The 15,545-nt window shown below is 43.3% G+C and overlaps 2 non-coding genes across 2 annotated transcripts; both read right to left on the minus strand.

The window, feature by feature from the left end:
* Positions 1-8,836: 8,836 nt before the first annotated feature.
* LOC130133691 (small nucleolar RNA U3) lies at positions 8,837-9,049 on the minus strand. The gene has a single exon (XR_008813732.1). It is a non-coding gene; the product is annotated as a small nucleolar RNA U3 (small nucleolar RNA).
* Positions 9,050-12,819: 3,770 nt separating this feature from the next.
* Positions 12,820-13,032, minus strand: LOC130133694 (small nucleolar RNA U3). Its single transcript, XR_008813734.1, has one exon. It is a non-coding gene; the product is annotated as a small nucleolar RNA U3 (small nucleolar RNA).
* Between the last annotated feature and the right edge of the window lie 2,513 nt (positions 13,033-15,545).

A 15,545-nucleotide genomic window follows, 5' to 3' on the forward strand; every position in this document is an offset into this window, starting at 1 on the left:
CTTCTCGGAGTGAAAGACTTAGATAAAATTAATAGACGGCTCTTTCTAGGTTTCGCTTAGTGTAAGGGTTTTATCAGCTCAGGCAGACAATCGCACAGAGAATACCACAGCAACAGAGACGAACTCATCGCAGTAGCCAAGCTAACCACGGCAATGGCATTTCTGATGGAAAGTACCAAGCTTCTCGGAGTGAAAGTCTTGGATATAATTAATGGACGGCTCTTTATGTTTCGCTTAGTGTAAGGGTTTTATCAGCTCAGGCAGACAATCGCACAGAGAATACCACAGCAACAGACTAACTCTTCGCAGTAGACAAGCTAACCACGGCAATGGCATTTCTGATGGAAAGTACCAAACTTCTCACAGTAAAAGTTTTGGATAAAATTACTGGACGTTTCTTTCTATACGTTTCGCTTAGTGTAAGGGTTTTATAAGCTCAGACAGACAATCGCACAGAGAATACCACAGCAACAGAGACCAACTCTTTGTAGTAGCCAAGCTAACTATTGCAATGGCATTCCTGATGGAAAGTATCAAGTTTCTTGCAGTGAAAGTTTTGGATAAAATTAATAGACGGCTCTTTCTAGGTTTCGCTTAGTGTAAGGGTTTTATCAGCTCAGGCAGACAATCGCACAGAGAATACCACAGCAACAGAGACCAACTCTTTGTAGTAGCCAAGCTAACTATTGCAATGGCATTCCTGATGGAAAGTATCAAGTTTCTTGCAGTGAAAGTTTTGGATAAAATTAATAGACGGCTCTTTCTAGGTTTCGCTTAGTGTAAGGGTTTTATCAGCTCAGGCAGACAATCGCACAGAGAATACCACAGCAACAGAGACGAACTCTTCGCAGTAGCCAAGCTAACCACGGCAATGGCATTTCTGATGGAAAGTACCAAGCTTCTCGGAGTGAAAGACTTAGATAAAATTAATAGACGGCTCTTTCTAGGTTTCGCTTAGTGTAAGGGTTTTATCAGCTCAGGCAGACAATCGCACAGAGAATACCACAGCAACAGAGACGAACTCTTCGCAGTAGCCAAGCTAACCACGGCAATGGCATTTCTGATGGAAAGTACCAAGCTTCTCGGAGTGAAAGGCTTAGATAAACTTAATAGACGGCTCTTTCTAGGTTTTGCTTAGCTTAAGGGTTTTATCAGCTCAGGCAGACAATCGCACAGAGAATACCACAGCAACAGAGACGAACTCTTCGCAGTAGCCAAGCTAACCACGGCAATGGCATTTCTGATGGAAAGTACCTAGCTACTCGGAGTGAAAGTTTTGGATAAAATTAATGGACAGCTCTTTCTACATGTTTCGCTTAGCGTTAGGGTTTTATCAGCTCAGGCAGTCAATCGCACAGAGAATACCACAGCAACAGAGACGAACTCTTCGCAGTAGCCAAGCTAACCACGGCAATGGCATTTCTGATGGAAAGTACCAAGCTTCTCGGAGTTAAAGTCTTGGATAAAATTAATGGACGTTTCTTTCTATACGTTTCGCTTAGTGTGAGGGTTTTATCAGCTCAGGCAGACAATCGCACAGAGAATACCACAGCAACAGAGATGAACTCTTCGCAGTAGCCAAGCTAACCACGGCAATGGCATTTCTGATGGAAAGTACCAAGCTTCTCGGAGTGAAAGACTTAGATAAAATTAATAGACGGCTCTTTCTAGGTTTCGCTTAGTGTAAGGGTTTTATCAGCTCAGGCAGACAATCGCACAGAGAATACCACAGCAACAGAGACGAACTCATCGCAGTAGCCAAGCTAACCACGGCAATGGCATTTCTGATGGAAAGTACCAAGCTTCTCGGAGTGAAAGTCTTGGATATAATTAATGGACGGCTCTTTATGTTTCGCTTAGTGTAAGGGTTTTATCAGCTCAGGCAGACAATCGCACAGAGAATACCACAGCAACAGACTAACTCTTCGCAGTAGACAAGCTAACCACGGCAATGGCATTTCTGATGGAAAGTACCAAACTTCTCACAGTAAAAGTTTTGGATAAAATTACTGGACGTTTCTTTCTATACGTTTCGCTTAGTGTAAGGGTTTTATAAGCTCAGACAGACAATCGCACAGAGAATACCACAGCAACAGAGACCAACTCTTTGTAGTAGCCAAGCTAACTATTGCAATGGCATTCCTGATGGAAAGTATCAAGTTTCTTGCAGTGAAAGTTTTGGATAAAATTAATAGACGGCTCTTTCTAGGTTTCGCTTAGTGTAAGGGTTTTAGCAGCTCAGGCAGACAATCGCACAGAGAATACCACAGCAACAGAGACCAACTCTTTGTAGTAGCCAAGCTAACTATTGCAATGGCATTCCTGATGGAAAGTATCAAGTTTCTTGCAGTGAAAGTTTTAGATAAAATTAATAGACGGCTCTTTCTAGGTTTCGCTTAGTGTAAGGGTTTTATCAGCTCAGGCAGACAATCGCACAGAGAATACCACAGCAACAGAGACGAACTCTTCGCAGTAGCCAAGCTAACCACGGCAATGGCATTTCTGATGGAAAGTACCAAGCTTCTCGGAGTGAAAGACTTAGATAAAATTAATAGACGGCTCTTTCTAGGTTTCGCTTAGTGTAAGGGTTTTATCAGCTCAGGCAGACAATCGCACAGAGAATACCACAGCAACAGAGACCAACTCTTCGCAGTAGCCAAGCTAACCACGGCAATGGCATTTCTGATGGAAAGTACCAAGCTTCTCGGAGTGAAAGGCTTAGATAAACTTAATAGACGGCTCTTTCTAGGTTTTGCTTAGCTTAAGGGTTTTATCAGCTCAGGCAGACAATCGCACAGAGAATACCACAGCAACAGAGACGAACTCTTCGCAGTAGCCAAGCTAACCACGGCAATGGCATTTCTGATGGAAAGTACCTAGCTACTCGGAGTGAAAGTTTTGGATAAAATTAATGGACAGCTCTTTCTACATGTTTCGCTTAGCGTTAGGGTTTTATCAGCTCAGGCAGTCAATCGCACAGAGAATACCACAGCAACAGAGACGAACTCTTCGCAGTAGCCAAGCTAACCACGGCAATGGCATTTCTGATGGAAAGTACCAAGCTTCTCGGAGTTAAAGTCTTGGATAAAATTAATGGACGTTTCTTTCTATACGTTTCGCTTAGTGTGAGGGTTTTATCAGCTCAGGCAGACAATCGCACAGAGAATACCACAGCAACAGATATGAACTCTTCGCAGTAGCCAAGCTAACCACGGCAATGGCATTTCTGATGGAAAGTATCAAGTTTCTTGCAGTGAAAGTTTTGGATAAAATTAATAGACGGCTCTTTCTAGGTTTCGCTTAGTGTAAGGGTTTTATCAGCTCAGGCAGACAATCGCACAGAGAATACCACAGCAACAGAGACCAACTCTTTGTAGTAGCCAAGCTAACTATTGCAATGGCATTCCTGATGGAAAGTATCAAGTTTCTTGCAGTGAAAGTTTTGGATAAAATTAATAGACGGCTCTTTCTAGGTTTCGCTTAGTGTAAGGGTTTTATCAGCTCAGGCAGACAATCGCACAGAGAATACCACAGCAACAGAGACGAACTCTTCGCAGTAGCCAAGCTAACCACGGCAATGGCATTTCTGATGGAAAGTACCAAGCTTCTCGGAGTGAAAGACTTAGATAAAATTAATAGACGGCTCTTTCTAGGTTTCGCTTAGTGTAAGGGTTTTATCAGCTCAGGCAGACAATCGCACAGAGAATACCACAGCAACAGAGACGAACTCTTCGCAGTAGCCAAGCTAACCACGGCAATGGCATTTCTGATGGAAAGTACCAAGCTTCTCGGAGTGAAAGGCTTAGATAAACTTAATAGACGGCTCTTTCTAGGTTTTGCTTAGCTTAAGGGTTTTATCAGCTCAGGCAGACAATCGCACAGAGAATACCACAGCAACAGAGACGAACTCTTCGCAGTAGCCAAGCTAACCACGGCAATGGCATTTCTGATGGAAAGTACCTAGCTACTCGGAGTGAAAGTTTTGGATAAAATTAATGGACAGCTCTTTCTACATGTTTCGCTTAGCGTTAGGGTTTTATCAGCTCAGGCAGTCAATCGCACAGAGAATACCACAGCAACAGAGACGAACTCTTCGCAGTAGCCAAGCTAACCACGGCAATGGCATTTCTGATGGAAAGTACCAAGCTTCTCGGAGTTAAAGTCTTGGATAAAATTAATGGACGTTTCTTTCTATACGTTTCGCTTAGTGTGAGGGTTTTATCAGCTCAGGCAGACAATCGCACAGAGAATACCACAGCAACAGAGATGAACTCTTCGCAGTAGCCAAGCTAACCACGGCAATGGCATTTCTGATGGAAAGTACCAAGCTTCTCGGAGTGAAAGACTTAGATAAAATTAATAGACGGCTCTTTCTAGGTTTCGCTTAGTGTAAGGGTTTTATCAGCTCAGGCAGACAATCGCACAGAGAATACCACAGCAACAGAGACGAACTCATCGCAGTAGCCAAGCTAACCACGGCAATGGCATTTCTGATGGAAAGTACCAAGCTTCTCGGAGTGAAAGTCTTGGATATAATTAATGGACGGCTCTTTATGTTTCGCTTAGTGTAAGGGTTTTATCAGCTCAGGCAGACAATCGCACAGAGAATACCACAGCAACAGACTAACTCTTCGCAGTAGACAAGCTAACCACGGCAATGGCATTTCTGATGGAAAGTACCAAACTTCTCACAGTAAAAGTTTTGGATAAAATTACTGGACGTTTCTTTCTATACGTTTCGCTTAGTGTAAGGGTTTTATAAGCTCAGACAGACAATCGCACAGAGAATACCACAGCAACAGAGACCAACTCTTTGTAGTAGCCAAGCTAACTATTGCAATGGCATTCCTGATGGAAAGTATCAAGTTTCTTGCAGTGAAAGTTTTGGATAAAATTAATAGACGGCTCTTTCTAGGTTTCGCTTAGTGTAAGGGTTTTAGCAGCTCAGGCAGACAATCGCACAGAGAATACCACAGCAACAGAGACCAACTCTTTGTAGTAGCCAAGCTAACTATTGCAATGGCATTCCTGATGGAAAGTATCAAGTTTCTTGCAGTGAAAGTTTTAGATAAAATTAATAGACGGCTCTTTCTAGGTTTCGCTTAGTGTAAGGGTTTTATCAGCTCAGGCAGACAATCGCACAGAGAATACCACAGCAACAGAGACGAACTCTTCGCAGTAGCCAAGCTAACCACGGCAATGGCATTTCTGATGGAAAGTACCAAGCTTCTCGGAGTGAAAGACTTAGATAAAATTAATAGACGGCTCTTTCTAGGTTTCGCTTAGTGTAAGGGTTTTATCAGCTCAGGCAGACAATCGCACAGAGAATACCACAGCAACAGAGACCAACTCTTCGCAGTAGCCAAGCTAACCACGGCAATGGCATTTCTGATGGAAAGTACCAAGCTTCTCGGAGTGAAAGGCTTAGATAAACTTAATAGACGGCTCTTTCTAGGTTTTGCTTAGCTTAAGGGTTTTATCAGCTCAGGCAGACAATCGCACAGAGAATACCACAGCAACAGAGACGAACTCTTCGCAGTAGCCAAGCTAACCACGGCAATGGCATTTCTGATGGAAAGTACCTAGCTACTCGGAGTGAAAGTTTTGGATAAAATTAATGGACAGCTCTTTCTACATGTTTCGCTTAGCGTTAGGGTTTTATCAGCTCAGGCAGTCAATCGCACAGAGAATACCACAGCAACAGAGACGAACTCTTCGCAGTAGCCAAGCTAACCACGGCAATGGCATTTCTGATGGAAAGTACCAAGCTTCTCGGAGTTAAAGTCTTGGATAAAATTAATGGACGTTTCTTTCTATACGTTTCGCTTAGTGTGAGGGTTTTATCAGCTCAGGCAGACAATCGCACAGAGAATACCACAGCAACAGATATGAACTCTTCGCAGTAGCCAAGCTAACCACGGCAATGGCATTTCTGATGGAAAGTACCAAGCTTCTCGGAGTGAAAGTTTTGGATAAAATTAATGGACAGCTCTTTCTACATGTTTCGCTTAGCGTTAGGGTTTGATCAGCTCAGGCAGTCAATCGCACAGAGAACACCACAGCAACAGAGACGAACTCTTCGCAGTAGCCAAGCTAACCACGGCAATGGCATTTCTGATGGAAAGTACCAAGCTTCTCGGAGCGAAAGGCTTAGATAAACTTAATAGACGGCTCCTTCCAGGTTTTGCTTAGCTTAACGGTTTTATCAGCTCAGGCAGACAATCGCACAGAGAATACCACAGCAACAGAGACGAACTCTTCGCAGTAGCCAAGCTAACCACGGCAATGGCATTTCTGATGGAAAGTACCAAGCTTCTCGGAGTGAAAGACTTGGATAAAATTAATGGACGGCTCTTTCTAGGTTTCGCTTAGTGTAAGGGTTTTATCAGCTCAGTCAGACAATCGCACAGAGAATACCACAGCAACAGAGACGAACTCTTCGCAGTAGCCAAGCTAACCACGGCAATGGCATTTCTGATGGAAAGTACCAAGCTTCTCGGAGTGAAAGTTTTGGATAAAATTAATAGACGGCTCTTTCTAGGTTTCGCTTAGTGTAAGGGTTTTATCAGCTCAGGCAGACAATCGCACAGAGAATACCACAGCAACAGAGACGAACTCTTCGCAGTAGCCAAGCTAACCACGGCAATGGCATTTCTGATGGAAAGTACCAAGCTTCTCGGAGTTAAAGTCTTGGATAAAATTAATGGACGTTTCTTTCTATACGTTTCGCTTAGTGTGAGGGTTTTATCAGCTCAGGCAGACAATCGCACAGAGAATACCACAGCAACAGAGATGAACTCTTCGCAGTAGCCAAGCTAACCACGGCAATGGCATTTCTGATGGAAAGTACCAAGCTTCTCGGAGTGAAAGTTTTGGATAAAATTAATGGACAGCTCTTTCTACATGTTTCGCTTAGCGTTAGGGTTTGATCAGCTCAGGCAGTCAATCGCACAGAGAATACCACAGCAACAGAGACGAACTCTTCGCAGTAGCCAAGCTAACCACGGCAATGGCATTTCTGATGGAAAGTACCAAGCTTCTCGGAGTGAAAGGCTTAGATAAACTTAATAGACGGCTCTTTCTAGGTTTTGCTTAGCTTAAGGGTTTTATCAGCTCAGGCAGACAATCGCACAGAGAATACCACAGCAACAGAGACGAACTCTTCGCAGTAGCCAAGCTAACCACGGCAATGGCATTTCTGATGGAAAGTACCAAGCTTCTCGGAGTGAAAGTCTTGGATAAAATTAATGGACGGCTCTTTATGTTTCGCTTAGTGTAAGGGTTTTATCAGCTCAGGCAGACAATCGCACAGAGAATACCACAGCAACAGAGACGAACTCTTCGCAGTAGCCAAGCTAACCACGGCAATGGCATTTCTGATGGAAAGTACCTAGCTACTCGGAGTGAAAGTTTTGGATAAAATTAATGGACAGCTCTTTCTACATGTTTCGCTTAGCGTTAGGGTTTTATCAGCTCAGGCAGTCAATCGCACAGAGAATACCACAGCAACAGAGACGAACTCTTCGCAGTAGCCAAGCTAACCACGGCAATGGCATTTCTGATGGAAAGTACCAAGCTTCTCGGAGTTAAAGTCTTGGATAAAATTAATGGACGTTTCTTTCTATACGTTTCGCTTAGTGTGAGGGTTTTATCAGCTCAGGCAGACAATCGCACAGAGAATACCACAGCAACAGATATGAACTCTTCGCAGTAGCCAAGCTAACCACGGCAATGGCATTTCTGATGGAAAGTACCAAGCTTCTCGGAGTGAAAGTTTTGGATAAAATTAATGGACAGCTCTTTCTACATGTTTCGCTTAGCGTTAGGGTTTGATCAGCTCAGGCAGTCAATCGCACAGAGAACACCACAGCAACAGAGACGAACTCTTCGCAGTAGCCAAGCTAACCACGGCAATGGCATTTCTGATGGAAAGTACCAAGCTTCTCGGAGTGAAAGGCTTAGATAAACTTAATAGACGGCTCCTTCCAGGTTTTGCTTAGCTTAACGGTTTTATCAGCTCAGGCAGACAATCGCACAGAGAATACCACAGCAACAGAGACGAACTCTTCGCAGTAGCCAAGCTAACCACGGCAATGGCATTTCTGATGGAAAGTACCAAGCTTCTCGGAGTGAAAGACTTGGATAAAATTAATGGACGGCTCTTTCTAGGTTTCGCTTAGTGTAAGGGTTTTATCAGCTCAGTCAGACAATCGCACAGAGAATACCACAGCAACAGAGACGAACTCTTCGCAGTAGCCAAGCTAACCACGGCAATGGCATTTCTGATGGAAAGTAGCAAGCTTCTCGGAGTGAAAGTTTTGGATAAAATTAATGGACGGCTCTTTCTACATGTTTCGCTTAGCGTTTTGTCAGCTCAGGCAGTCAATCGCACAGAGAATACCACAGCAACAGAGACCAACTCTTCGCGGTAGCCAAGCTAACCACGGCAAGGGCATTTCAGATTGAAAATACTAGGTTAACTTTATGGTTAGGGTTGAATGCCAGAGCCAACACATGTCAACTGAGCACCTCCGCCAATGCCCAAGTGCTGGATTAGAAATACCCCAAAGATTACGGTTAGGGATAGAGTTTGATTGGTTAAGTCTAGGGGCAATTTGGGTGTTTATTCGTTACAACTGATCTCCCATTGTCTTATATCTTGATTACTTTATCCCGTTTTAAACTTGAAATGTTGTTGGTGGGGTTTGGAACAATACAAGTGTTTTTTTGTTTTTGGTTTTTAAATTTAATTTTTCTGCAATTGCAATTTAATGTTTTAAGAGTTAAGACTAAGGTTTAGATCAAATTGATGAATTTCTGCACTTTTTTCCTTTTTACCACTCAGAACATGCCCCTTCTCTTGATGCTCCCATGAAAGGAACATTGAACATCATCTAAGGCACAGAGCTTGTGATTAAACCACTTCTCTGTACCACATTAGCGCTCAGGAAGAAGCACCCCAGCTCATCATCGTGGGTGGCGGAACTCACTTTAGAAAAACATTTCTCACGATAACACTAAAAGAACTTATCCCCGAAAGTAGGATTAGGTTTTGCTAAACGTTACGGATGGCTCTATATCTTTCGGTTATGGTTGGGGTAAGGGTTTCATCATCTCAGGCAGACAATCGCACAGAGAATACCACAGCAACAGAGACGAACTCTTCGCAATAGCAGAGCTAACCACGGCAATGGCATTTGTGATGGAAAGTACCAAGCCTCTCGGAGTGAAAGTCTTGGATAAAATTAATGGACGTTTCTTTCTATATGTTTCGCTTAGTGTAAGGGTTTTATCAGCTCAGGCAGACAATTGCACAGAGAATACCACAGCAACAGAGACGAACTCTTCGCAGTAGCCAAGCTAACCACGGCAATGGCATTTCTGATGGAAAGTAGCAAGCTTCTCGGAGTGAAAATTTTGGATAAAATTAATGGACAGCTCTTTCTACATGTTTCGCTTAGCGTTAGGGTTTTATCAGCTCAGGCAGTCAATCGCACAGAGAATACCACAGCAACAGAGACGAACTCTTCGCAGTAGCCAAGCTAACCACGGCAATGGCATTTCTGATGGAAAGTACCAAGCTTCTCGGAGTGAAAGGCTTAGATAAAATTAATAGACGGCTCTTTCTAGGTTTTGCTTAGCTTAAGGGTTTTATCAGCTCAGGCAGACAATCGCACAGAGAATACCACAGCAACAGAGACGAACTCTTCGCAGTAGCCAAGCTAACCACGGCAATGGCATTTCTGATGGAAAGTACCAAGCTTCTCGGAGTGAAAGTCTTGGATAAAATTAATGGACGGCTCTTTATGTTTCGCTTAGTGTAAGGGTTTTATCAGCTCAGGCAGACAATCGCACAGAGAATACCACAGCAACAGAGACGAACTCTTCGCAGTAGCCAAGCTAACCACGGCAATGGCATTTCTGATGGAAAGTACCTAGCTACTCGGAGTGAAAGTTTTGGATAAAATTAATGGACAGCTCTTTCTACATGTTTCGCTTAGCGTTAGGGTTTTATCAGCTCAGGCAGTCAATCGCACAGAGAATACCACAGCAACAGAGACGAACTCTTCGCAGTAGCCAAGCTAACCACGGCAATGGCATTTCTGATGGAAAGTACCAAGCTTCTCGAAGTGAAAGACTTAGATAAAATTAATAGACGGCTCTTTCTAGGTTTCGCTTAGTGTAAGGGTTTTATCAGCTCAGGCAGACAATCGCACAGAGAATACCACAGCAACAGAGACGAACTCATCGCAGTAGCCAAGCTAACCACGGCAATGGCATTTCTGATGGAAAGTACCAAGCTTCTCGGAGTGAAAGTCTTGGATATAATTAATGGACGGCTCTTTATGTTTCGCTTAGTGTAAGGGTTTTATCAGCTCAGGCAGACAATCGCACAGAGAATACCACAGCAACAGACTAACTCTTCGCAGTAGACAAGCTAACCACGGCAATGGCATTTCTGATGGAAAGTACCAAACTTCTCACAGTAAAAGTTTTGGATAAAATTACTGGACGTTTCTTTCTATACGTTTCGCTTAGTGTAAGGGTTTTATAAGCTCAGACAGACAATCGCACAGAGAATACCACAGCAACAGAGACCAACTCTTTGTAGTAGCCAAGCTAACTATTGCAATGGCATTCCTGATGGAAAGTATCAAGTTTCTTGCAGTGAAAGTTTTGGATAAAATTAATAGACGGCTCTTTCTAGGTTTCGCTTAGTGTAAGGGTTTTATCAGCTCAGGCAGACAATCGCACAGAGAATACCACAGCAACAGAGACCAACTCTTTGTAGTAGCCAAGCTAACTATTGCAATGGCATTCCTGATGGAAAGTATCAAGTTTCTTGCAGTGAAAGTTTTGGATAAAATTAATAGACGGCTCATTCTAGGTTTCGCTTAGTGTAAGGGTTTTATCAGCTCAGGCAGACAATCGCACAGAGAATACCACAGCAACAGAGACGAACTCTTCGCAGTAGCCAAGCTAACCACGGCAATGGCATTTCTGATGGAAAGTACCAAGCTTCTCGGAGTGAAAGACTTAGATAAAATTAATAGACGGCTCTTTCTAGGTTTCGCTTAGTGTAAGGGTTTTATCAGCTCAGGCAGACAATCGCACAGAGAATACCACAGCAACAGAGACGAACTCTTCGCAGTAGCCAAGCTAACCACGGCAATGGCATTTCTGATGGAAAGTACCAAGCTTCTCGGAGTGAAAGGCTTAGATAAACTTAATAGACGGCTCTTTCTAGGTTTTGCTTAGCTTAAGGGTTTTATCAGCTCAGGCAGACAATCGCACAGAGAATACCACAGCAACAGAGACGAACTCTTCGCAGTAGCCAAGCTAACCACGGCAATGGCATTTCTGATGGAAAGTACCTAGCTACTCGGAGTGAAAGTTTTGGATAAAATTAATGGACAGCTCTTTCTACATGTTTCGCTTAGCGTTAGGGTTTTATCAGCTCAGGCAGTCAATCGCACAGAGAATACCACAGCAACAGAGACGAACTCTTCGCAGTAGCCAAGCTAACCACGGCAATGGCATTTCTGATGGAAAGTACCAAGCTTCTCGGAGTTAAAGTCTTGGATAAAATTAATGGACGTTTCTTTCTATACGTTTCGCTTAGTGTGAGGGTTTTATCAGCTCAGGCAGACAATCGCACAGAGAATACCACAGCAACAGAGATGAACTCTTCGCAGTAGCCAAGCTAACCACGGCAATGGCATTTCTGATGGAAAGTACCAAGCTTCTCGGAGTGAAAGTTTTGGATAAAATTAATGGACAGCTCTTTCTACATGTTTCGCTTAGCGTTAGGGTTTGATCAGCTCAGGCAGTCAATCGCACAGAGAACACCACAGCAACAGAGACGAACTCTTCGCAGTAGCCAAGCTAACCACGGCAATGGCATTTCTGATGGAAAGTACCAAGCTTCTCGGAGCGAAAGGCTTAGATAAACTTAATAGACGGCTCCTTCCAGGTTTTGCTTAGCTTAACGGTTTTATCAGCTCAGGCAGACAATCGCACAGAGAATACCACAGCAACAGAGACGAACTCTTCGCAGTAGCCAAGCTAACCACGGCAATGGCATTTCTGATGGAAAGTACCAAGCTTCTCGGAGTGAAAGACTTGGATAAAATTAATGGACGGCTCTTTCTAGGTTTCGCTTAGTGTAAGGGTTTTATCAGCTCAGTCAGACAATCGCACAGAGAATACCACAGCAACAGAGACGAACTCTTCGCAGTAGCCAAGCTAACCACGGCAATGGCATTTCTGATGGAAAGTAGCAAGCTTCTCGGAGTGAAAGTTTTGGATAAAATTAATGGACGGCTCTTTCTACATGTTTCGCTTAGCGTTTTGTCAGCTCAGGCAGTCAATCGCACAGAGAATACCACAGCAACAGAGACCAACTCTTCGCGGTAGCCAAGCTAACCACGGCAAGGGCATTTCAGATTGAAAATACTAGGTTAACTTTATGGTTAGGGTTGAATGCCAGAGCCAACACATGTCAACTGAGCACCTCCGCCAATGCCCAAGTGCTGGATTAGAAATACCCCAAAGATTACGGTTAGGGATAGAGTTTGATTGGTTAAGTCTAGGGGCAATTTGGGTGTTTATTCGTTACAACTGATCTCCCATTGTCTTATATCTTGATTACTTTATCCCGTTTTAAACTTGAAATGTTGTTGGTGGGGTTTGGAACAATAAGTGTTTTTTTGTTTTTGGTTTTTAAATTTAATTTTTCTGCAATTGCAATTTAATGTTTTAAGAGTTAAGACTAAGGTTTAGATCAAATTGATGAATTTCTGCACTTTTTTCCTTTTTACCACTCAGAACATGCCCCTTCTCTTGATGCTCCCATGAAAGGAACATTGAACATCATCTAAGGCACAGAGCTTGTGATTAAACCACTTCTCTGTACCACATTAGCGCTCATGAAGAAGCACCCCAGCTCATCATCGTGGGTGGCGGAACTCACTTTAGAAAAACATTTCTCACGATAAGACTAAAAGAACTTATCCCCGAAAGTAGGATTAGGTTTTGCTAAACGTTACGGATGGCTCTATATCTTTCGGTTATGGTTGGGGTAAGGGTTTCATCATCTCAGGCAGACAATCGCACAGAGAATACCACAGCAACAGAGACGAACTCTTCGCAATAGCAGAGCTAACCACGGCAATGGCATTTGTGATGGAAAGTACCAAGCTTCTCGGAGTGAAAGTCTTGGATAAAATTAATGGACGTTTCTTTCTATATGTTTCGCTTAGTGTAAGGGTTTTATCAGCTCAGGCAGACAATCGCACAGAGAATACCACAGCAACAGAGACGAACTCTTCGCAGTAGCCAAGCTAACCACGGCAATGGCATTTCTGATGGAAAGTAGCAAGCTTCTCGGAGTGAAAATTTGGATAAAATTAATGGACAGCTCTTTCTACATGTTTCGCTTAGCGTTAGGGTTTTATCAGCTCAGGCAGTAAATCGCACAGAGAATACCACAGCAACAGAGACGAACTCTTCGCAGTAGCCAAGCTAACCACGGCAATGGCATTTCTGATGGAAAGTACCAAGCTTCTCGGAGTGAAAGTTTTGGATAAAATTAATGGACAGCTCTTTCTACATGTTTCGCTTAGCGTTAGGGTTTGATCAGCTCAGGCAGTCAATCGCACAGAGAATACCACAGCAACAGAGACGAACTCTTCGCAGTAGCCAAGCTAACCACGGCAATGGCATTTCTGATGGAAAGTACCAAGCTTCTCGGAGTGAAAGGCTTAGATAAACTTAATAGACGGCTCTTTCTAGGTTTTGCTTAGCTTAAGGGTTTGATCAGCTCAGGCAGACAATCGCACAGAGAATACCACAGCAACAGAGACGAACTCTTCGCAGTAGCCAAGCTAACCACGGCAATGGCATTTCTGATGGAAAGTACCAAGCTTCTCGGAGTGAAAGTCTTGGATAAAATTAATGGACGGCTCTTTATGTTTCGCTTAGTGTAAGGGTTTTATCAGCTCAGGCAGACAATCGCACAGAGAATACCACAGCAACAGAGACGAACTCTTCGCAGTAGCCAAGCTAACCACGGCAATGGCATTTCTGATGGAAAGTACCTAGCTACTCGGAGTGAAAGTTTTGGATAAAATTAATGGACAGCTCTTTCTACATGTTTCGCTTAGCGTTAGGGTTTTATCAGCTCAGGCAGTCAATCGCACAGAGAATACCACAGCAACAGAGACGAACTCTTCGCAGTAGCCAAGCTAACCACGGCAATGGCATTTCTGATGGAAAGTACCAAGCTTCTCGGAGTTAAAGTCTTGGATAAAATTAATGGACGTTTCTTTCTATACGTTTCGCTTAGTGTGAGGGTTTTATCAGCTCAGGCAGACAATCGCACAGAGAATACCACAGCAACAGATATGAACTCTTCGCAGTAGCCAAGCTAACCACGGCAATGGCATTTCTGATGGAAAGTACCAAGCTTCTCGGAGTGAAAGTTTTGGATAAAATTAATGGACAGCTCTTTCTACATGTTTCGCTTAGCGTTAGGGTTTGATCAGCTCAGGCAGTCAATCGCACAGAGAACACCACAGCAACAGAGACGAACTCTTCGCAGTAGCCAAGCTAACCACGGCAATGGCATTTCTGATGGAAAGTACCAAGCTTCTCGGAGTGAAAGGCTTAGATAAACTTAATAGACGGCTCCTTCCAGGTTTTGCTTAGCTTAACGGTTTTATCAGCTCAGGCAGACAATCGCACAGAGAATACCACAGCAACAGAGACGAACTCTTCGCAGTAGCCAAGCTAACCACGGCAATGGCATTTCTGATGGAAAGTACCAAGCTTCTCGGAGTGAAAGACTTGGATAAAATTAATGGACGGCTCTTTCTAGGTTTCGCTTAGTGTAAGGGTTTTATCAGCTCAGTCAGACAATCGCACAGAGAATACCACAGCAACAGAGACGAACTCTTCGCAGTAGCCAAGCTAACCACGGCAATGGCATTTCTGATGGAAAGTAGCAAGCTTCTCGGAGTGAAAGTTTTGGATAAAATTAATGGACGGCTCTTTCTACATGTTTCGCTTAGCGTTTTGTCAGCTCAGGCAGTCAATCGCACAGAGAATACCACAGCAACAGAGACCAACTCTTCGCGGTAGCCAAGCTAACCACGGCAAGGGCATTTCAGATTGAAAATACTAGGTTAACTTTATGGTTAGGGTTGAATGCCAGAGCCAACACATGTCAACTGAGCACCTCCGCCAATGCCCAAGTGCTGGATTAGAAATACCCCAAAGATTACGGTTAGGGATAGAGTTTGATTGGTTAAGTCTAGGGGCAATTTGGGTGTTTATTCGTTACAACTGATCTCCCATTGTCTTATATCTTGATTACTTTATCCCGTTTTAAACTTGAAATGTTGTTGGTGGGGTTTGGAACAATACAAGTGTTTTTTTGTTTTTGGTTTTTAAATTTAATTTTTCTGCAATTGCAATTTAATGTTTTAAGAGTTAAGACTAAGGTTTAGATCAAATTGATGAATTTCTGCACTTTTTTCCTTTTT

The sequence above is a fragment of the Lampris incognitus genome, unplaced genomic scaffold (genome assembly GCF_029633865.1).
Source record: "Lampris incognitus isolate fLamInc1 unplaced genomic scaffold, fLamInc1.hap2 scaffold_470, whole genome shotgun sequence".
NCBI lineage: Eukaryota > Metazoa > Chordata > Actinopteri > Lampriformes > Lampridae > Lampris > Lampris incognitus.